Consider the following 19,679-nt stretch of genomic DNA (forward strand, 5'->3'; position numbering starts at 1 on the left):
GTGACACGTTTGTGTCCCTTGTTGTTTTCTCGTCTACGGTCCGTATCTTCCCCTTTGTCCCTAGTTTTTATTTATTTTATTTATTCCCCCCTTCCCCGGGTCTCATGTCCCCTTTCCCTGTGCCCTTTGACTTTATGGGCCTAGTATTCAATCATAATTAATTTTACTGTTTAAACTTACGTTTTAACAACAAAGTCCGTCTCAAACTTCTACGCAATGGCGCCTCCCTTTACTTTGCAACTTAGAACACTGTTTCACAAGAAAAAAATCAAAACTTTTGTTTGAAATTGTACTAAGCTAATGGATAAGTTTGGTTTTATCCACAGTCTTTCACACATAGATGTAATAGTGTTTGTTTTGCCACAAAAAAAAACAACATTTTTCTGCTAAATCAGTTTTCTTTTGCAAAGGTTAAGTAACCTCCATTTTGCAGTAACGTGCCGTTTTCTATGGCCAGGTAAAGTTTTGAAGGCAGTGATGCCCTATCCTGTTTTTGTTTAGGGTCCTCCTGGGCTCCTTGCCGCTGACTCTTGTTGCTGGGTCGGTTTGGGGCTGCGTTCATTGAAAACCGCCTTTCCTTGTTGATCTTGTTTATCATATTTTGACAGTAACCAATCAAAACACTGAGAGAAGTTTGACTATGTAAAAGAATGGCTTGACCCTAAAAATTGCAGGGAAGAACTGATTATAAGTTAGAAAAATTAAGTTTAAATTACAAACTGAATCAAAGAACCTCAACGGCTATTCTAAATAAGTATAATAATATAAAGGATATTTCTTAAAACTATACACGTCCAAATTATTAAGTTATCTAAAGGATCATATGTGAACCGTGCTACCTCCTATTAAACATTTTGCACTGCTGTTAAAATTTCATTTATTCTCTACGGAATAGCTTATTCAACAAACAATAACTGAGTTCTAAATGACATTCTACGTGTTTTGTCCTAAATAACAAGAGTACCAATAACACACATCCATGCATACCGAAATACGACAACTTAAAAAAAAAATATATCGAACATTTGTGTTCAAGATGGCATATTGTAAGCACCCAACTAGAAACTAAAGATACCTGAAACACAAAAAAATGTAGTGCTTAACAATATTTAAGGATCGGAAAAATAGCTTTTCTGTTTTAATGTACAGGGCGTTTTTTTATAACCTCAGTACGGCACAAACAACGCTGATATGGCGATAAAATAGAGAAAAAAAAATCCTAAAGACAGAACAATACGACATAATTCAAAATGTTGCAGACTCGGTTTGATTGGGCCTGTTTATGGACGGTACTGTCAAATGCAAACTACCATCCACGCCCCCTAGCACCGGCTTAAGCAGAATTCAACATTGAAACATGAAATGGCGTATGGTCTACAAGTAATAGAAAGCGTGTGCCCTAAACAATAAAACAATGGACGATTTAAACAAAATGGAACTTTGAAAGGGGATCAGATGTTATGAAGCCAGCATATCATTTTTAAGACGTCAAAAGACAAAGTTAAAAAGCAGGCAACATACCCTAAGGGTTATTCAACATAAAGATATAAGCATATAATTTTTTATCAACATCTGTATTAATCAAATATTAATTTGAACATAGATTCGTACGTGTAAGGTACACTTACTGAAATTTAGATACATAAATTGAAGTGTTTCCTAGATCTAAATATAAAATTATATGGCAGATTAACTTTTGCAAGAAAAAGCAGTTTTACTTTGTCCTAGTATCTTTTTATTAACTTCTTGCTATAACAATAGTTTCTAAACTGCCATACGGTCTAACGAAACACATTTGACCAAGCTTAATCTTTTAAAATATAGCAAAGCAAAATAAATCGACGTTTTATAATGCATACTTATTACTTCATTAATGTGAATACAAAAAAAAAATGAAATAAATAGCAAACTAGAAAAATCACTAACATCTTATTATTATTATCTTTATTTGAGTGTTTTGCATCACTGATGTTACCTTTTTGTAAACAGGGCATATATTTGCACTACTGGATTGTAGGAAATATGGCCGGTTGTCGGGGACATTTAGAAAAGAACAGAGATAGTGTCAGCAATAATTTCTCTCAGTTCCTCTATGACATTTGGTCTTAGTTTTCAGCATCGGCAGCTTTGTTGGCATTTAGGTTGGCCAGGTGCTTTAATACACCGTCTTTACTAATGATGATGTCACTCTTTTGTGGATATTGACAATATTTTCCGGGGTCCAGGAGCCTCAGTTTTTGTTTGCATTTCTATTAAGTACATTTAAAAAAGCTAGGCTTTGATATATTGATAGAGGCACCTTTTGTGATTTTGTGAAGAGTGTGTTTGTTTCTTTGTGGGTCCTTTTGTCATCATCTGCAACATTTTTTTTTTTTAACTTTTTAATCAAGAGTCATATAATTGTTAATTCTTGCTTTTTTGAGATATCGTTTTTAAATCTTAGTCAGGATGCTTGTATAGATAATTGTTCTGATGAGTTAGAACATGGGTCATATCGGGGAAAGGGCACAGGAGCTAAAAATAGTAAAATTGTGTTAACCCGCTTGGTCTGAAAGTTTGCCTTGATGACTTCTAGGTCAGTTTCGAATATGGGTTACCTGGGGTTAAAAGCTAGGTCACACCGCCCAAATATGGAAAAACCTTGTTAACACTCTAGTGGTCACATGTTTTACTTAATTGTTATTAAACTTTGTCAGGATGCTTGACAGGTAATTGTTCGGATGAAAAACTAGGTCACAGGACTAGTGGCTACTTGTTTGAACCAAATATCCTGAAAATTCGTCTGAAAGTTTGTTTTGACTTTTCCAGGTCAAGTTCGAATTGGTCACACTTAGTGGGGCGGGAAATTGAGAAAATAGTGCAAATTGTGATACAAGCATGAAACTTTCAGGAAATCATCTTTAGACCATGTAGATTTCAAAAGTGAAGTGGGCCCAAAAATATCTCTGCTTATTCAAGATGGCCGCCATTTTCAAAATGGCCACCATATAAATTTGACATACATTCTAGCTCATTCATTCCAATTTTTTGTACAGACCTTTAACTAACACCAAAATCATGCATATAGTTTCTCCTTTCAAAAATTTAAATCTCACAAAATTTCTCTTTCATACTTCTTCCAAATCCAAGATGGCGTCCAATATGGCCGTCGATTTTGTGAAAAACTGTTATACCATTTTTATAGTATAATTTTGGTGCACAAATTATGTTTATTATGATAAAAAAGGTGTTTAAACATATCAGAGATAATCAAATTATATGTTAATCTCAATAAAAGTAAACATTTTAAAAGTTTTTGTCTAAAAATATCTTTAAAAAAGATCAAGAAAAAATTCCAATTTTTTCATATTTTTCAAATTTGAATTTCTAAAGTAATTTACAAAGTTAAAAAAGTTACTTTATATCTTAAACTGTATTTGACATTCTATTAATATTATGTGTTTATTGTAAAGAATGTAAGAAAAGCATTAAATCTGTAGGTTTTATATTTTGTGAAAGTGGGTGGGGTAATTTTATATGATAATTGTAAAAGAAAAAACAACAGAAAATCTACATAGCTGAGTTCATTCTATTTCTTTGTCTTTTTACTTTTCTATAAATTCTTATGCAAATGTTCCAACTTAAAAAGTACTTTTTATTGGATGAAAGTATTTTTGTCTTCCTTCGATCGGGCCATTTGGTGGGTGAGCAAGAAATGCACATTCAAACATGTGTATACCTTCAGTTATTAAATTTGGTTGCATGATAATTCTTGTTTCAATATATTTGATATCATATATTAATTGTTAATTGTAAAGACATATAAGAAGACAATAAATCAACTAAACGTGCTTAAAATAGCAAACATGTACTTGAATGTAAGGTATAAAGGTAGTCCATAAACGCATATTTTTGACTCCACCACAATTTTATATTTATAATATAAAGATGGCTTAAAAACCAACAAAATGTATGTGATGTGAAACATATATATCGATGATATGGCCTGGCCTGCATGCAACTTTTTGAAAAGTTAAGATACAAACTAAGTGTACTAGTATTTCCTAAAGTAATCATATCTTTTTTTTCTTTCAATAAGAGGGTAATGATGACCCTGAATCACTCACCTATGATCATTGTTGCAAAAAGGTAACAAGATCATTTTGGGAGTGTCAATTATGTCAATTATGTCATAACACACATGATTTGTGTCATAATTGAATCCGGTTGCTTTTAAAGAAACATGCTCAATATCTGCTTTCATTTTTTTATTTTACACGAGAGGACTTTAATAACCATATCTATATACGAGTCCATATAAACTTAGTGACCTTTTGTGTTTGGTAAATTTGGACCATGTTGTCCATGATATATCATTATTATAACATAATTTAATGATGATACAGATTAATGTATAATATGCGTCGGATACTGTAGGTTAAGAGAAAACAGATTTATTACAGTAGTTATTGTAAATTAAGTGATACCATTGCAAAACCATTTTAGACTGCAGTAGCATCATACAAATTTATGCATGTTATATCAGTCTACATCCCAAATATCTTATTTCAAGTCAATGTAGTTTAACACTAGATGTTTTAATGTTTTTCCTATACAAGTGAACCCAGGTGGCGCTATGAGCATTATTCATTAAATGTGTTAACAAAGACCCAAGGTGGTGCTACATGCCAGCTTAGTACCTGTGCTCTATGCACTTTGATTTTTGAGAAGAGTTTTTCTATTGCATGTACACTTTATGATCCAAAAGTGTTTTATGTAACTTTTAAAGAGGTGTTCTTTACTTTGCAAGGTAATATTTTGACTATCTAAGCTCTAGGCATTACAGTTTGTTTGTTTGTTGATTTTTTTTAACAACAACAACAAAACAACTTCAATGCGATTCCCTACACAAGTCTTTAAAAACTGTGTTCCTCGTGCGGGCCTTTAAATCATGTTCCTGTAGTCCAAAATGGCTTTCTCTGTCACTTAGTTTACATTGACTCATATATTAAAATTCTTTTCCGAAACTATGTGCACAGAGAAGAGAAAATATATCATAACATTGTGATGCTATATAAAGATTATAAACTATTGGCATAGGGTCAAAATCACTTAGTTTACATGGACTTTTATTGGAATATAGTTATATGAGTATTTTTGTAGTTCTGAGAGCCTAGTTATTGGACATGATTCTTTTCAAATAGTTTATAAATCATGACTGGTGAAAAAAAGATACTCCTTATATGATTTTAGCATTCTTCAGTATAAAAGAATTAGAGACCTTTTCCAGCAATGGGTCTTAGGCGCGTGATCTAGGGTCAACAATGCTCTTGTTTAATGGGAAAAATAAAGTAGGAATACATTTAGTTTATATTCCAAAGTATAAGCTATGTTTGTTATGTGGGTCAAGCGGTTTTATTGATACCTATTTTAGCACACCTAGTCATTAGATAGTATGATGTATCAGTCGTATTTGTTTCTTTTGAAAATATCATGTCTACATAAGTTATTAGAAATGGACGGTACTAATTCAATTATACTTGGTTACAATGATGTGCAAGTAAATATGACTTTGAATCATTCTGTTACAAGCTTTTAGCAAGACTAAATTGTGCAGGAAATAATTGTATTCATAAATAGACAACATTTAACTAAGGTCCAGGCATGATTTTATCTAACATATGGTTCGTTGATGAATATTCTTTCTGTACAATTATCAAATTGTATTAAGAATATTGAAACAACTTATATCATGCAAACACATTTAATAAATGAATGTATACATATGATTGTATCTGCATTTATTGATATTTTAGTACACCCTCTAGACCTGAAGGAAAAAAAAATACCTTAATACAATAACATACTTTTACAGTGAATATTTGCATAAGAATTCTTAAAAAACGTTATTTTGTACTACAATTGTCTGATAAATTTACCCCACCCACTTTTAATAAGTATAAAACCTTCACATTTTTGTTTGTTTTTGTTACAATTATACAATAAAACATAGTGTTGATTGAATATCAAATACACTTTAAGAAACTATGTAACTTTTGGAATTTTGTACATAGACCTAGAAAACCATGTTAGAGAAAAATGAAAAAATGGCACTTTTTCTTTGATTTTTTTTTAAAGATTTTTTTTTGTACAAAAAACTAAAAACATGACTAACAATGTGGTTAACCTAAAATTTGATTTTTTTCTAATATATTTCACAATTTTATATGGAAATACACATACCGTGTGCAAAACATTATACTGCAAAAGAGATATATCAGTTTTCATTAAAATTGGCAGCCATATTGGACGCCATCTTGGATTCTGAAGAAAAATGCAAGAGAAATTGCTTAAAGATTTAAATTTTTGAAAAGGGGAAACTATATGCATGCTTTGGTGTAAGTTTCAGGTCTGTACAAAAAATTGGAATGAATGAGCTATTATGTACATCAAATTTATATGGCGGCCATCATGAAAATGGCGGCCATCTTGAATGAGCAGAGATATTTTTGGGCCCACTTCACTTTTGAAATCTACATGGTCTAAAGATAATTTCCTGAAAGTTTCATGCTTGTTTCACAATTTGCACTATTTTGACAGCAGAGACCTTATTTCCCGCCCCACTAACTGTTCAAATATGGAAAACCTTGTTAACACACTAGTGGTCACAATTTTGACTTAACTGTCATTAAACTTGGTCAGGTTGCTTGTCTAGGTAATTGCTCGGATGAGCGATCTAGGGCCATCTTGGCCCTCTTATTTCATAATATTTTGTTTTTAAATACATTTACAGAACTGTGATTCATAGATACGTTTTTTAAATGGATTTAGTTATCCAGGAAAGAGATTGTTTTGCTGTTAATCATCAAGTGGTCATGAATTTTGATATGCCATCATTATGTGTCTGTTTGAATTGGACCTTGAGGTCCTGTAACAGAGATAGATTTAGTTGTTTTTCTTTTTTCTTTTTTCTCCCACTAGTTACAATTTAACTGGAATATTATTCCTGCCTCACCTTTCTTGACATGTTTACAATATTTGGACATACATTTTTCACTCTTTAACTCTTACTAACAATCCGACGTGCACTCATTTCCTGCCTATAATACTCGCTAGTGCGATTGTCATTATTCAGAGATAGATGTTTCCAACCAAATTGCTCGAAACATAATTTCTAAATTTCAAGTCAATAATTTTGACATGATAATTCAATAAAGTTAGATTATTTTTTGCGGACGCTTGATAGTTGATTATATTTACATATATACAAAACAATCCAGCGATGTTTGCCATAACTGTTTGTATCACATATGTGTTATTTAATTAACATAAAGGATGTTGTGAAATGATTCTTAGAACTTTTGCATTGCCAACTTCATAAGAGACATTATCTTTTAAATTTATTCGGACAACAAAAGATTGGATGAATGTCAGAATTAATCTGTAAAGCTAACCTGAAGATTTAAATGCGCTATTGTTCATCATTCAACCGATTGCACAAGAGATTCAAAATTATCATATAACACAAAAAAGAACATAAACATCAGAAGTGTCCACTATTAAATGAAGTTTTTTATTGTTATTATCCATTATTTTATTTAGTAAACGCCAAAAAGAGTAAATATGATTTAATTATCATTAATTAGTTTAAGTAATATCTATATTTGACTTAACATCTTTAAACCAAAAGAACCTATAACTTTATATTTACGTTTTTAGATTTATACAGTTTTTAAAAATAATGTAACGAATTAGTGCGAATCCATTCTAGCCATGCTTATGTGAGTGGTACAGATTTCATACCGTAAAAATTGACGATTCTTAATATGGAAATTATTGTTCAAAGAAGGATTTTATTGTAAATAAAACTGTTGAAAAAAGTTGTTTAGGAATAATCCTTGAAATATACTTGCCATTCGCATGACTATTGCTTCATGAGTGTAAGTATGAAACAATAACAAGAATAAAGATCAACAAGGCAAAGGCAACCTTCACAGGACGCCGCCCCCGGACACACCCAAGCAGAACACCCAGAAGGCACCAAACAAATACCTAGAGTGGACACAAGGGCAAAAGGAGCGGGACATGTAATGTGTAATAATATAAACAAAAGCCATAAAATTTGTGAAAATGCATGAAGAAGAAAATGGCGTACATGGCAATATTATATCAACTACAAATAACTATGAATGAAACAGAAATGCATGCTGACGATTCCCTTGTTATGTAATATACACGTTACCCAGTAAGACTAAAAATATAATATGCTCAAATTTGATATATGAAAATATTTTTAATTTCTACACAGTCTCTTTGGAAATATAAAAATAAACATGTTTTGATTGCACACAAAGGAGTTATGATGCGTTTAAAACTCTACTCACAATACAAATATATAATGTCATTAAAAAAACTGGCAGTGTTTGTAAGAAAGAACAAACATTACTTAATATGTTATAGGAACGCAGCATACTCTTTTTTAATGAGGCATATTCATGAAGAATTTAATAGAATTTAATTAATTTCTGAGAATTAAATGTGGATGAATATGTAGTATACCTTTGAATCATTTAGACTCATTATCAATCAATAATGATTTTTAATAATTTGCTTTTTGCGCTTAACGTATTTTTAAATATAACAATAAAATTGAGTTTCGTGAAAGTAAGTTGAAAAAGACATCATTATTTATGCTTTTAGAGCTAACATAAATTACGATGATATGCATGTGTTTCGGTGCTCTGATTTGCTTATATAGCGTTCTTTATCGTGTTTATGTAAACAATACAATAATATAATGAAAAGGCATCTACAGTTATAAAAGTTGAATATATATTTAAATAATAGCTACTAATATCAGTCTTATAGACACATACTATTTTTTCGAATTCATAAATATGTTAACGGACCGAGGAGATAATGTATGCCGTCCGGTTAGCTCTATAGGTAGAGCGTTGACCTGTGAATCGAGTGACCTGAGTTCGACTCCCGGACGGCGGAGTTCGCTTTCGTTGTGATTAATCATCTAATCCTTTCTGCAGTAATTCAAACTGTTACTCTTCTCTTGTTTGTACGGACGTAATCAGTTCCTTGCAAAAGTGAAGGCAACATAAACTGCTTGACAGCCTGCCTGGCTGAACTTTGCTCTGCTAATTTCAATGTGGCTTACTGCCGTGATCCGGAGTAAAAACTATCAACACTACTACGGGACTAAATGTCCTTTCTTAAACTGGGAAGAAGACAGTTGTTAAAGTGACATCAGTGGTTAAACACCGATCGGGATACAAATGCGCATGGAAGAATAAAGTTACGATTAAATGACCAAACATAATTCAGCAGTTAAACCGTTACATGTGATAAAATGTGACAAAATGTAAAGAGCAACATTTTTGAGAAAGAACTATAACAGTTTTTAACAATAGTATTACGTACGCGGCGGCAGTTAAAAAGAGATATCAAACCGTTGCAGTTAAAGGAAATGTTTATTATAAGGCTAAAAAGCATACTTTTGTTCAAGTGTAAACAATAGCGTTACACATGCACAATAGTTGTAGTTCAGCAGAGTTTAGATATAACAGTTGTAGTTCATCATTATAACGAACAAACAATTTTAATATTATATTCGATTTGTTATCGGTAAAATAATACATCAATTATTTATTATGCGCTTCAATCGCATGTCTTGCCGCTTGTGTGCCAATGACAGTATAATTTACATACGGTTTAAAACCATGAAAGTGTTCCGTGGCGATAATAAACTAGTTTAGTATCCGCATTTCCGTTTGCCCAGTTTACATCATTTCGTATAACGATAACGATAACACAATACAATACAGTACAATACAAATACAAAACAATTACAATACAATACGACGTTAACAGGCTGCGTTAACAGACATTGTAGCTTAATTTGTTCTTAAGCGAACTGCGCTATCGTTACAGTGGCATACTTACATCAAGAGATACAGATCAATGAGAGAAATGAGGTACATTGTTAATTAGACAATGACAGTTAACGATAACACAATACAATAAAATACAATTACAAAACGATACGACATTCGAAATTACAAAACAATGCGGCATTTACATACCGATTGTAACGAGAAATCAATCTAAATACACAGAGGAGCCTAATTCGCTATAATTAATGAGTGTGTTGAATTGTAGCTTAAACAATCAAACACACCAGTTTACAGTTGTTAACTGACAGCAAGAGATACAGATAAAATAAAGCAGAGGTACATTGTTAGACAGATAATGGCAGTAAACGTTAGTTAACACAATGCAATGCAATACAACACAATTACAATTCAAAGCGTACTGCGCTATCGTTACATTGGCATACTTACATCAAGAGATACAGATCAATGAGAGAAATGAGGTACATTGATAAATAGACAATGACAGTTAACGATAACACAATACAATAAAATACAATTACAAAACGATACGACTTTCACAATTACAAAACAATGCGACATTTACATACTGATTGTAATGAGAAATCAATCTAAATACACAGTGTAGGCTAATATCTTAAGATTACTGCGCTTAAACAATCAAACACACCAGTTTACAGTGGCGTACTGACAGCAAGAGATACAGATAACAGAAAGCGGAGGTACATTGTTAGACAGATAATGGCAGTAAACGTCAGTTAACACAATACAATACAACACTATTACAAAACAAAACGACATTGGCATACTTATTGTAGTTTAATCATTCAGATATAAAGAGGAGCTTAAAAATTTCTGCTAAGTGCGCTATCGTTGGTGATGAAATATTGTTTAAACAATCAGACACATCCGTTCAGATGAGAGAGGAGGTGCATTGTTAGTTAGACAATGACAGTAAACGATTTCACATAACAATATAATGCAATGCAATAAATACATTACAAAACAATTCAACTTAACATACTGTTTGTAGTTAAATCATTAAATAAACATTGCAGCTTAAAGTTGTTTTAAGCTTACTGCGCTATCATTACAGTGGCATACTGACAAATAAAAGAGAGAGGTACATTGTATAATAGACAATGACAGTTGACGATAACACAAAACAGAACAATTTTAATACAATACGACATTCACCTACCGTTTGCAGTTAAATAAGTATAATGAACATATTAAGATCACTGCGCTATCGTTGATAATTTTAATGAATTGTAGTTTAAACAACCATGCACGCGTTTAAAGTGGCTTACTGACACAAAAGTACAGGTAAAAGAGAGTGAATGTACATTGTTAGATAGACACTGACAGTAGATGATAACACATTAAATACAATACAGTAAAAACTGTTTACAGTGACCTTCGATGGGAGAAAAGAAAAAAGGTCATTATAGACAGGGAGTCACTGTGGACAGTCTCTACATAATTCGGATATATAAACATATCATACCAATATTTTGTTGAAAAGCTGGATAGTACCATACTTAGGGTTTAATTATTTTTTTTTTATATTAAACATACCAAATATCATTTATAAAAACAAGACAGTATTAAAATTGCATGTATAATTGGTTACGATTATAAACTACACCATTACATTAGTATTTAAAAGTTAAATATTGTTTGCAATGTAATTTATATTGATAAATCTGTTTGTAAAAAAAATATTTAATTTCAATTTTACTAATGAGATGTTACTGTAGAGACATTTAATTTCGTATAATCAGCCTGTTTACTTAACTGAGTTCAATGTTTTAATAAAACATTATATACAAATCTTCACATAATTTCTACAGATAAGTGCTCCGAACAAAATTTTAACAATCGAGGTTTCGAACATAACCACCCCTTTAAGACGTTGGGCATTGCTTTTCTTTACTCGCCAAAACACCGCAGCAATTATGTATATGCAGGTGTCTTTAATCATTCTATCGGCGAAAATTGCTTGAATCTGTCACCATTTTGTGTAATTGTCAACAAACAGCCAAAGTGTATTAGTGTGTCGCCGATTGGTCAATACAAACTGCCGTAGATACAACTCGCGTTCTGATTCGTCAATCGCATGAATTATACATAATGAGAAAGATATACATAGTAAACTCTTGCCTTGCGGCGTGTATAAGACTTTGTTGATGTTGACACGCGTTCTTAACTAGCGGATTAACGGCAATTGGTTGTAATTGAGAGGTAAACAAATTGTTAACCAACCTAGCGGCGTAAATAAGTATGACAGCAAATTATAAAAATCGGGCGACTTCAAAATCTCTTTGAAGTTTGTTTTAGGCAAAGTCGCTGATCCGAAAGCGACTTCTTCGCCCAAGTTGCCACCTAGTTCAAGCCCTGCTCTTCTTGCAAAAGTCGTTTTTCAAGGCTCAAATACCGTAACAGGTGACTAAATCATGGTCGTTGTACGGACTAGACAGGGCGTCGCTACATACAGACCATTTATATAGTAAATACTGTTTGGCGCACCTAACTATGGTCACTAAAGACAGAACGTCGCTATATACAGAGGGTCACTAAGACAGTACATTTACAATAAAAAGCGACAACCACATATTGTCTGTAGTTCAAAACAGTCTAATACAGAGTTTATCTTTTTTTTTTTTTTTTTTTTTGCTAACTGCCCTATCGTTGAAGATTGGGACGCGTTTACAGGGGCAAACTGACATAATGAGATATAGATGAGAGACATTGTTAGGCCTTTATTAAGTTATGTATAGTAGGTGCTGCATTGATTTCATTCAAAGTTCCTTTTCACACAAAAAGAATGCAAGAACACGAAACACACTTCTGATTTAACAGAGAACTTCGCACTGAATCATTGAACGAGATGTTGTTGAACATTTGCGTCATACAACAAAGAACTTTGTAGAAAAAGACACAAAGAAAACATTATTACTGTAACAGTTGCATTTATTGCAAAGCTTAAAATTTTGCAATAATCGACAGACGTAAATATGAGAACATACTAAAATTCGATCTGTTAACGGTGAGCAAATTAATGTAGAGAACTGATAAAGAACTCAAATAGAGGAACACTAATGTATTTTAATCAGGCTAAGTATAGTCGTTTTATACCATTTATTGTTTTGACAGGCTTGAAAGTTGTACATCAACAATTACAGTATGACTATATAACACTGCTCCATTATGCAAAGTAGCTGGTCATGTTTCTGATGTATGAACAGCATATTTTTGTATCATTGTATATAACAGTTTTTTAAAAATAGCCAAATAGCCGCTTAACATTGACAGAATATTATAATACAGTTCGCATAGGTTCGAATACCATAGTCTATATTAAACACATTTTATAATCTAATAAATAACACTTAAACATAATTTTAAACTGAACCACTCACATGCGTGTATAATAAATAAACAATCTGGATTCGACCTGGTCGATATCTAATGTCACCATTTTCGTTTATTTCAAGATTCATTTCTGTGCTACCAGCTCAGATGATTAGGAACTAATAACAATTCCGCACTGAACACTGCTGTATTCTATTTTTACGATATTTTCTGTAATCCACTAAAAAGAAATACTCACAAAATTGTTCGCGAATTATTTTGTATGTTGCATAATGTTTGGATCCTTTCTCTATTAGAAACTTTTCCTGATAATAAATGCATTGAATTGTATGCTATAAATAACGAACTGAATACTTACATTGTATTTAGAAAGGGTGATCCCTCGGAAGAGTTAATCACAACAAAATTACAAGACAATTGCAAGATGTAAGACGGAATGGATATTATTTTGGAATCTTTTTTAGGGTCCATTTTCATGGAACAAATTCGTTAACGATTTTGTAAGAAAGCAACAATAGATAATTCACAAACATCGTAAATAATAGCTACGCATGATCTTTTCTGACATACTTCGGTACGGGACATTTTATTTCGTTTTCGCCTACCTAACATGAATTTTGTAAGAAGTGCATGTAATGATAAATAATTCTATTGTATTACAAATGTACTAGTTCATGTATACACATCAAATTTCATGTCAGAAACAAAAGTAACATGTAGATTATTTATTTGCTGATTATTATGTTCATAAAAATCGACCATATGAACGGTATAGGGTGTTTCATAACAAATTATGTCTATGGTATTTTAATAAATAGATGCCGATTGTCTGATGTCGGTTCTTTAAGACACGACATTATATAAATAGGTTTAACCACTTTATACTTTTGCTTTATGGCAGCTAATAATTTTCATAAAAAGTACCCCTCTTTCATTTTAACTCAAAGTCGTCCTTGCTGTTACTCTTCCAATGTACAAAATCATAAATAAAACATATACGGTTTGTGAGTATTAGATGAATATTTATTGTTCCAGGTGATGTCCAATACCTTCTTATGTTCACAAAAGGGTAATTACTTTGTATACTGATGTACCAGTTTTTCCCAAGATGGCATTTATAGTCTACATTTTGATTTCCCTGCTGTAATTGTAAGATATTACTGTCTAATTCTGAGATATATCTCTGAATTTCCCACCACATCTGTTCAGTTAAGGATATATTCCATTTCTTGTTGGTTTCCCGTCCGTCCAGGTACGAATATGAATTTAGTGTTGATCATTAAATGTAGACACTGATAAAAAAATTCCTTTATCAGTATTGAATTCAAAACTTGGTTAGGGTTTCCATAAGTTATATTTCCGATAAGTTATATTGTACGGCTTTTTTATATTAAGTTTCAGTTTCTTGGAGTTTTTCTGAGTTGCCATGACTAAATTCTGTTAAAACCTGTAATATATAGACACTGTTCATGTAGTTATTCTTCAACATTACCAACAATTGATGCCATATCAAAGTATAGGTTATATGGATGTTCCTTCCAACAAAAACAACACCATCCTCTTTTGATTTTGTAGTAACATCCTATATGTGCACACTTTGGTATAGATCTTAGTTAGCATGAATTGTTATTATTACACATAACATACATTGTTTTGTATTTGTATTTATCCAATTTTAAGATACATTTGCCAAGTCAACTTTACATTCAATCCATGGAACATCTTCATAATTTTGTAATTTTGTAATGGAACATTTACAGGACCATCCTTTGATAATGTTGGAATAACAGTTTCCACAACATAGATGTCCACATAAAGTTTTTTTTTAAAATGAGCTTTCAGCACTAACTTGCATAAATAACACCATTCTGTTTTTTTACTCCCTGAAGTAGGAGTTACGTAATCAACGTGCTCGGTAGTCAATATGTCTTCATTAATAGTATTAGCGGATGATATTTCACAATCTTATATGCTTAAAAAGTTTATGTGCATAAATTTAAGAATAATATCTCTTTTTCAAAAAAAAAAAAGATTTAAAGCTTTTATTTAGAAGGCCACTTGAATCCACCAGATAATGTACCAAAGTTTGTAGCAGGTTTTTCAGGACGTCCAACAAAGCAATTGGCAGGTGCTGGATGTCCAAATATATTTGATGTCTGTGTCGTTGGTAATAATGGTTTTTGCGGTTCTGAAGAAAAGAGATTGTTCACTTGATTTTTGTTATCAGGCTGGTCATTACATCCGTATCCAAGCATTTTAAGAAAAACACACTGAGGTGAAAATTTTAAGTGTTCATCTAAGGCAATATCAGTTGTAAGCGAATCTCGCCAAAGTATATTTGTTAGGTATTATTTGATTAGAACAGGTTTTAAAAGTTTCAAGTCTGTCTTCGTAAAACATCATATTTTGTGGAACCATTGTTGCACAATCTATTTGCTCCATTATTTTTCTAAAAAGAAAATATTCAATTTAATGTTACATTTTATTTAGGTAAATGTTGTATTGAGATTTCCATTTTTTTTTGTTAATTTTTTTTAATGTTTTTTTTTATTTTTTATGTTTTTTTTCCCTATTTTTATCTAAATTACATTTCCACATTATCACTGTTATCACCTTCATTACACACTTCAATATCATTGTCATTGTCATTATTATTCTCCCCATCGGGACAGTTATGCAGTTCTCTCTGATAATTTAATATAGTGTAGCATTTGTTACACTCAATAAAACAACAAGTATTGCAATAACTGCAATGCCCGTGTTTATTATCAGATATTGGTTCTTGTGCCATGATAGAACATAAAATGGTACCAATTTTTATGTGGTGCACAATTTTATACTAAGCTAGAATTTTATAGATAAGATAAATACCTTTGTAATTAATTGGTTGTAAATAATCACTAATGAGGGGTCATTAACAGAATGCCTGGCCCTACCCCCGGCCCTGTTGCAACGACGTCATCGCGTGAGTCAACTGTTACTCACTAATGAGGGGTCATTAAAAGAATGCGTCATCGCGTGAGTCTATATTAGTATATGACGTATTACGCGTGAGTCAACGGTTACTTACTAATGAAGGATCATTAACAGAAGAATGCCTGGTCCTACCCCCAGGCCCTGATACAACGACGTCATCGCGTGAGTCAACTGTTACTCACTAATGAGGGGTCATAAAAAGAATGCGTCATCGCGTGAGTTACTAATGAAGGATCATTAACAGAATGCGAATGTCTGGATCCACAGGATCTGCCCCCGGCCCTGTTACAACGACGTCATCGCGTGAGTCAACTGTTACTCACTAATGAGGGATCATTAAAAGAATGCGTCATCGCGTGAGTCTATATTAGTATTTAAATTATAAGACTATTTATCGATTAGTTCCGAAACGCAGTAACGTTCCTATAATAATCCAATAACTACCTCCAGGAAACATTCGCTGCACATATATCGATTTTACCAATAACTACCTCCAGGAAACATTCGCTGCACAGATATCGATTTTAGCGTTAAACGGTAATATGACTCTAAATTTAAGGTCGCGCTATAGCTATTATATTTTTTTAATAACGAAGGTATAATAAGTAATGAAATAAAGTAATTTTAGTATATACGGCTATTTTTAAGAAAAGATTATGACGGTTTGATACATTAATAGTTAAATTGTAATGAATAGTTGTAGTAAAGTAAAATGATTAAAAAATCAGGTAATCGAGTTGAGTATGTATTTTGTTTACTGTTAGCGCTAATGAAATTAAAATTTTAATAAATGCGATCAAGACGCTCCTACTACTCGCATGTACTTGTATCTATTTTACTTGATAAAGGAACAGAGCTAACTTAACATGAAATTGTTTGTCTTCAAATATACATTCGTTCTCACAATTAAGTGACTTTCTTATGGAGATACCGAAATAACCAGCTGCCAACGTAAAAACTGATTATCATGAACAACACTGTTGTTACTTGCCACGCGTGTAATTTGTATCCCAAATAATCCTGTATTTCTGGACACTGGGGGGGGGATATACGGACAAACGCATTTAAATATATTTAAAATATACTTGTTTCACTACAATATGGTATGTTTATGAACTAATCTTTATGATCTTTATTGGATTTTCTCCTTCTTATCTGACTTTGCTGAGATATATGCACTTGTAACTATTATATAAGACCTACTGACAGATCTAAAGTAAAATTCCTTAACTTTTCTTTTTAGAAGAATAATTCGTCACTACAATAAAATGAATATTCCGCAGAAATCCCTTCATTAACAATGTCCTGCATAATAAAAAAACTCAAGAGTTCCTCTGTTTTTATTCGCCGGGCGTGGTTTATTCAATTAGTTATGTATGTACTGACAAAGTAATAAAATTAGCTTTGAATTAACTTACCGATCTTAGAGTCTACGTGTTCAATTACAAAATAGGCTGTAATTTATTTCATAAATGATTGCATACCTAACATTAAACATACCAATGAATGTATTGCTCCGTTATAAATCCTTGTTAGTGTTTTAGATTACTTTGTGTCTGTCACAATATGGACTACGATGGAACACAGGCTGATCACATCTACCATAAACAAAAGCACAACTCAGTACAAACTATTTAACATTTTATTTACAAAAATAAATGATTATTTATAATGAAAGTAAATGATATGAATAAATATATAAAAAAAAAAATAAATGAAAGTCCCGTGCCACGTTTCTTATGTCCTGTCCAAAAGCACTTTTTCCCGTTGGCGTAACTCAAAAAAAATATTCACTGATGCTCGAGTTGTGACCAATCCAAAGCTGAAAGATCGATTCTGTACTGTCTACAGAGTGTAGATCCAAGACTGTGGACATGAGGTCTTTACGTCACAATCTACAGATGTGACCCATTCAAAGCAGAAAGGTCGATTATGTACTGTCTACAGATTGTAGATCCAAGACTGCGTCACTATGTCACAATCTCCACTATCGTCGCTATGTTGAACACATGCGTGATTCAAAATTGAGGGTGAATCCTCAGAGTAGAAGTTATGAAATATAAAACACAGTAAATATCAATGGTACACAAATAGAAGGGTATAAGTATGTTCCTTTGGAATAGCCGGACCTTTGTCGGATTCCTATAAACATAGCTTCTAGAAATAGTATGACCCTTATGGAACACCATACACACTGGTATAATAAATTCAACGTTGATTATATATCGTAGCACGTTAAAAGATATAAAACATGGAGCCAGACCTGGTGCTACCTAAATATCGACGAGATCCTCCCTTGCATCGAATCCATATTAATTCGTACAAATAAATGATGATGATGAAGTGATATGAAAATTACTTAAAAAATAAGAATTATAAAAAAGAACATCCGCAACAGATTTATTTATGAATGACTTTTACTGTATTAAACAGGAACATGAAAACTTAGTTTAGTAAATATACATGAAACATATGCATGGTGAAATATTGTGCACTCAAGGCGTAAACGGCCTTCCATACATACAACAACTATCAATGATAATAAACAGATTACCAATATTCAAGTAATGAATGAAGCACTAGAGTCATAAATCTACAGAAGACGAAAAATTACTGTCAAAATGAAAAAAAAAATATATTAAACGAAAATGTAATAAAAATTTAACTGCATTACGATCTCCTGAAAGAAATCTAAAATTTACTTTATAAAACAAGAAGAAAAGAAAAGAAAAAATACCTTGTGCAAGCTTAAAAATTTATACCACAAGAATAAATATGTATGTCATAATGACCTTGTGCGTCTTTACACATCTTTATGCGAGTCCCAAAGAAGATTTAAATTCGTTCAATATATACTGGACCGAATTTTATGAAAAATAAATCAAAATGTTTGGAATGATACCAAGAAAGTTAAGCAATAAATAAAAATACTGAAATAAGTAATTTCACTCGATAACTCTAAATTTTATAAAAAAAGATTATACAATAATTTACATTGGATTTAATATAAAACTGCGGTTCGACATGAAAATAGAATACTACAAAAATCAAAGAACTGAAATGCATTTTGAGCATTTACGAATTATGTAAAAATCAAAGTACTGAAAGCACTTTTGAGCATTTACGAAATGATTTACTTGGGACAGTGTCCAATAGGATGGCAGTATTTCAATTGAATCGTAAAACATTTACTTTCATTGGTAAATCAGCAAACTGTTAATCAGTCTAGTAAATCGACTGTTTATAAAACTGATTTTAAACACTAAGTCGGTTAAAATTTATTAGTATGTATCCGTTTATTTTAGTCTCTTTCTCACATTTACAAATACAGTACATAAAATTCATTTACATTAACTGAAATTTATAAGAGAATTTGTAACTATTATTACATATGATGTGTTGTTTTTTTTGTTTTTGTTTTCATATAAAACAAAGAAGAACTAGTAT

This window comes from Ruditapes philippinarum, unplaced genomic scaffold, assembly GCF_026571515.1.
Source record: "Ruditapes philippinarum isolate M1 unplaced genomic scaffold, ASM2657151v2 ctg5807_1_1_1_1, whole genome shotgun sequence".
NCBI lineage: Eukaryota > Metazoa > Mollusca > Bivalvia > Venerida > Veneridae > Ruditapes > Ruditapes philippinarum.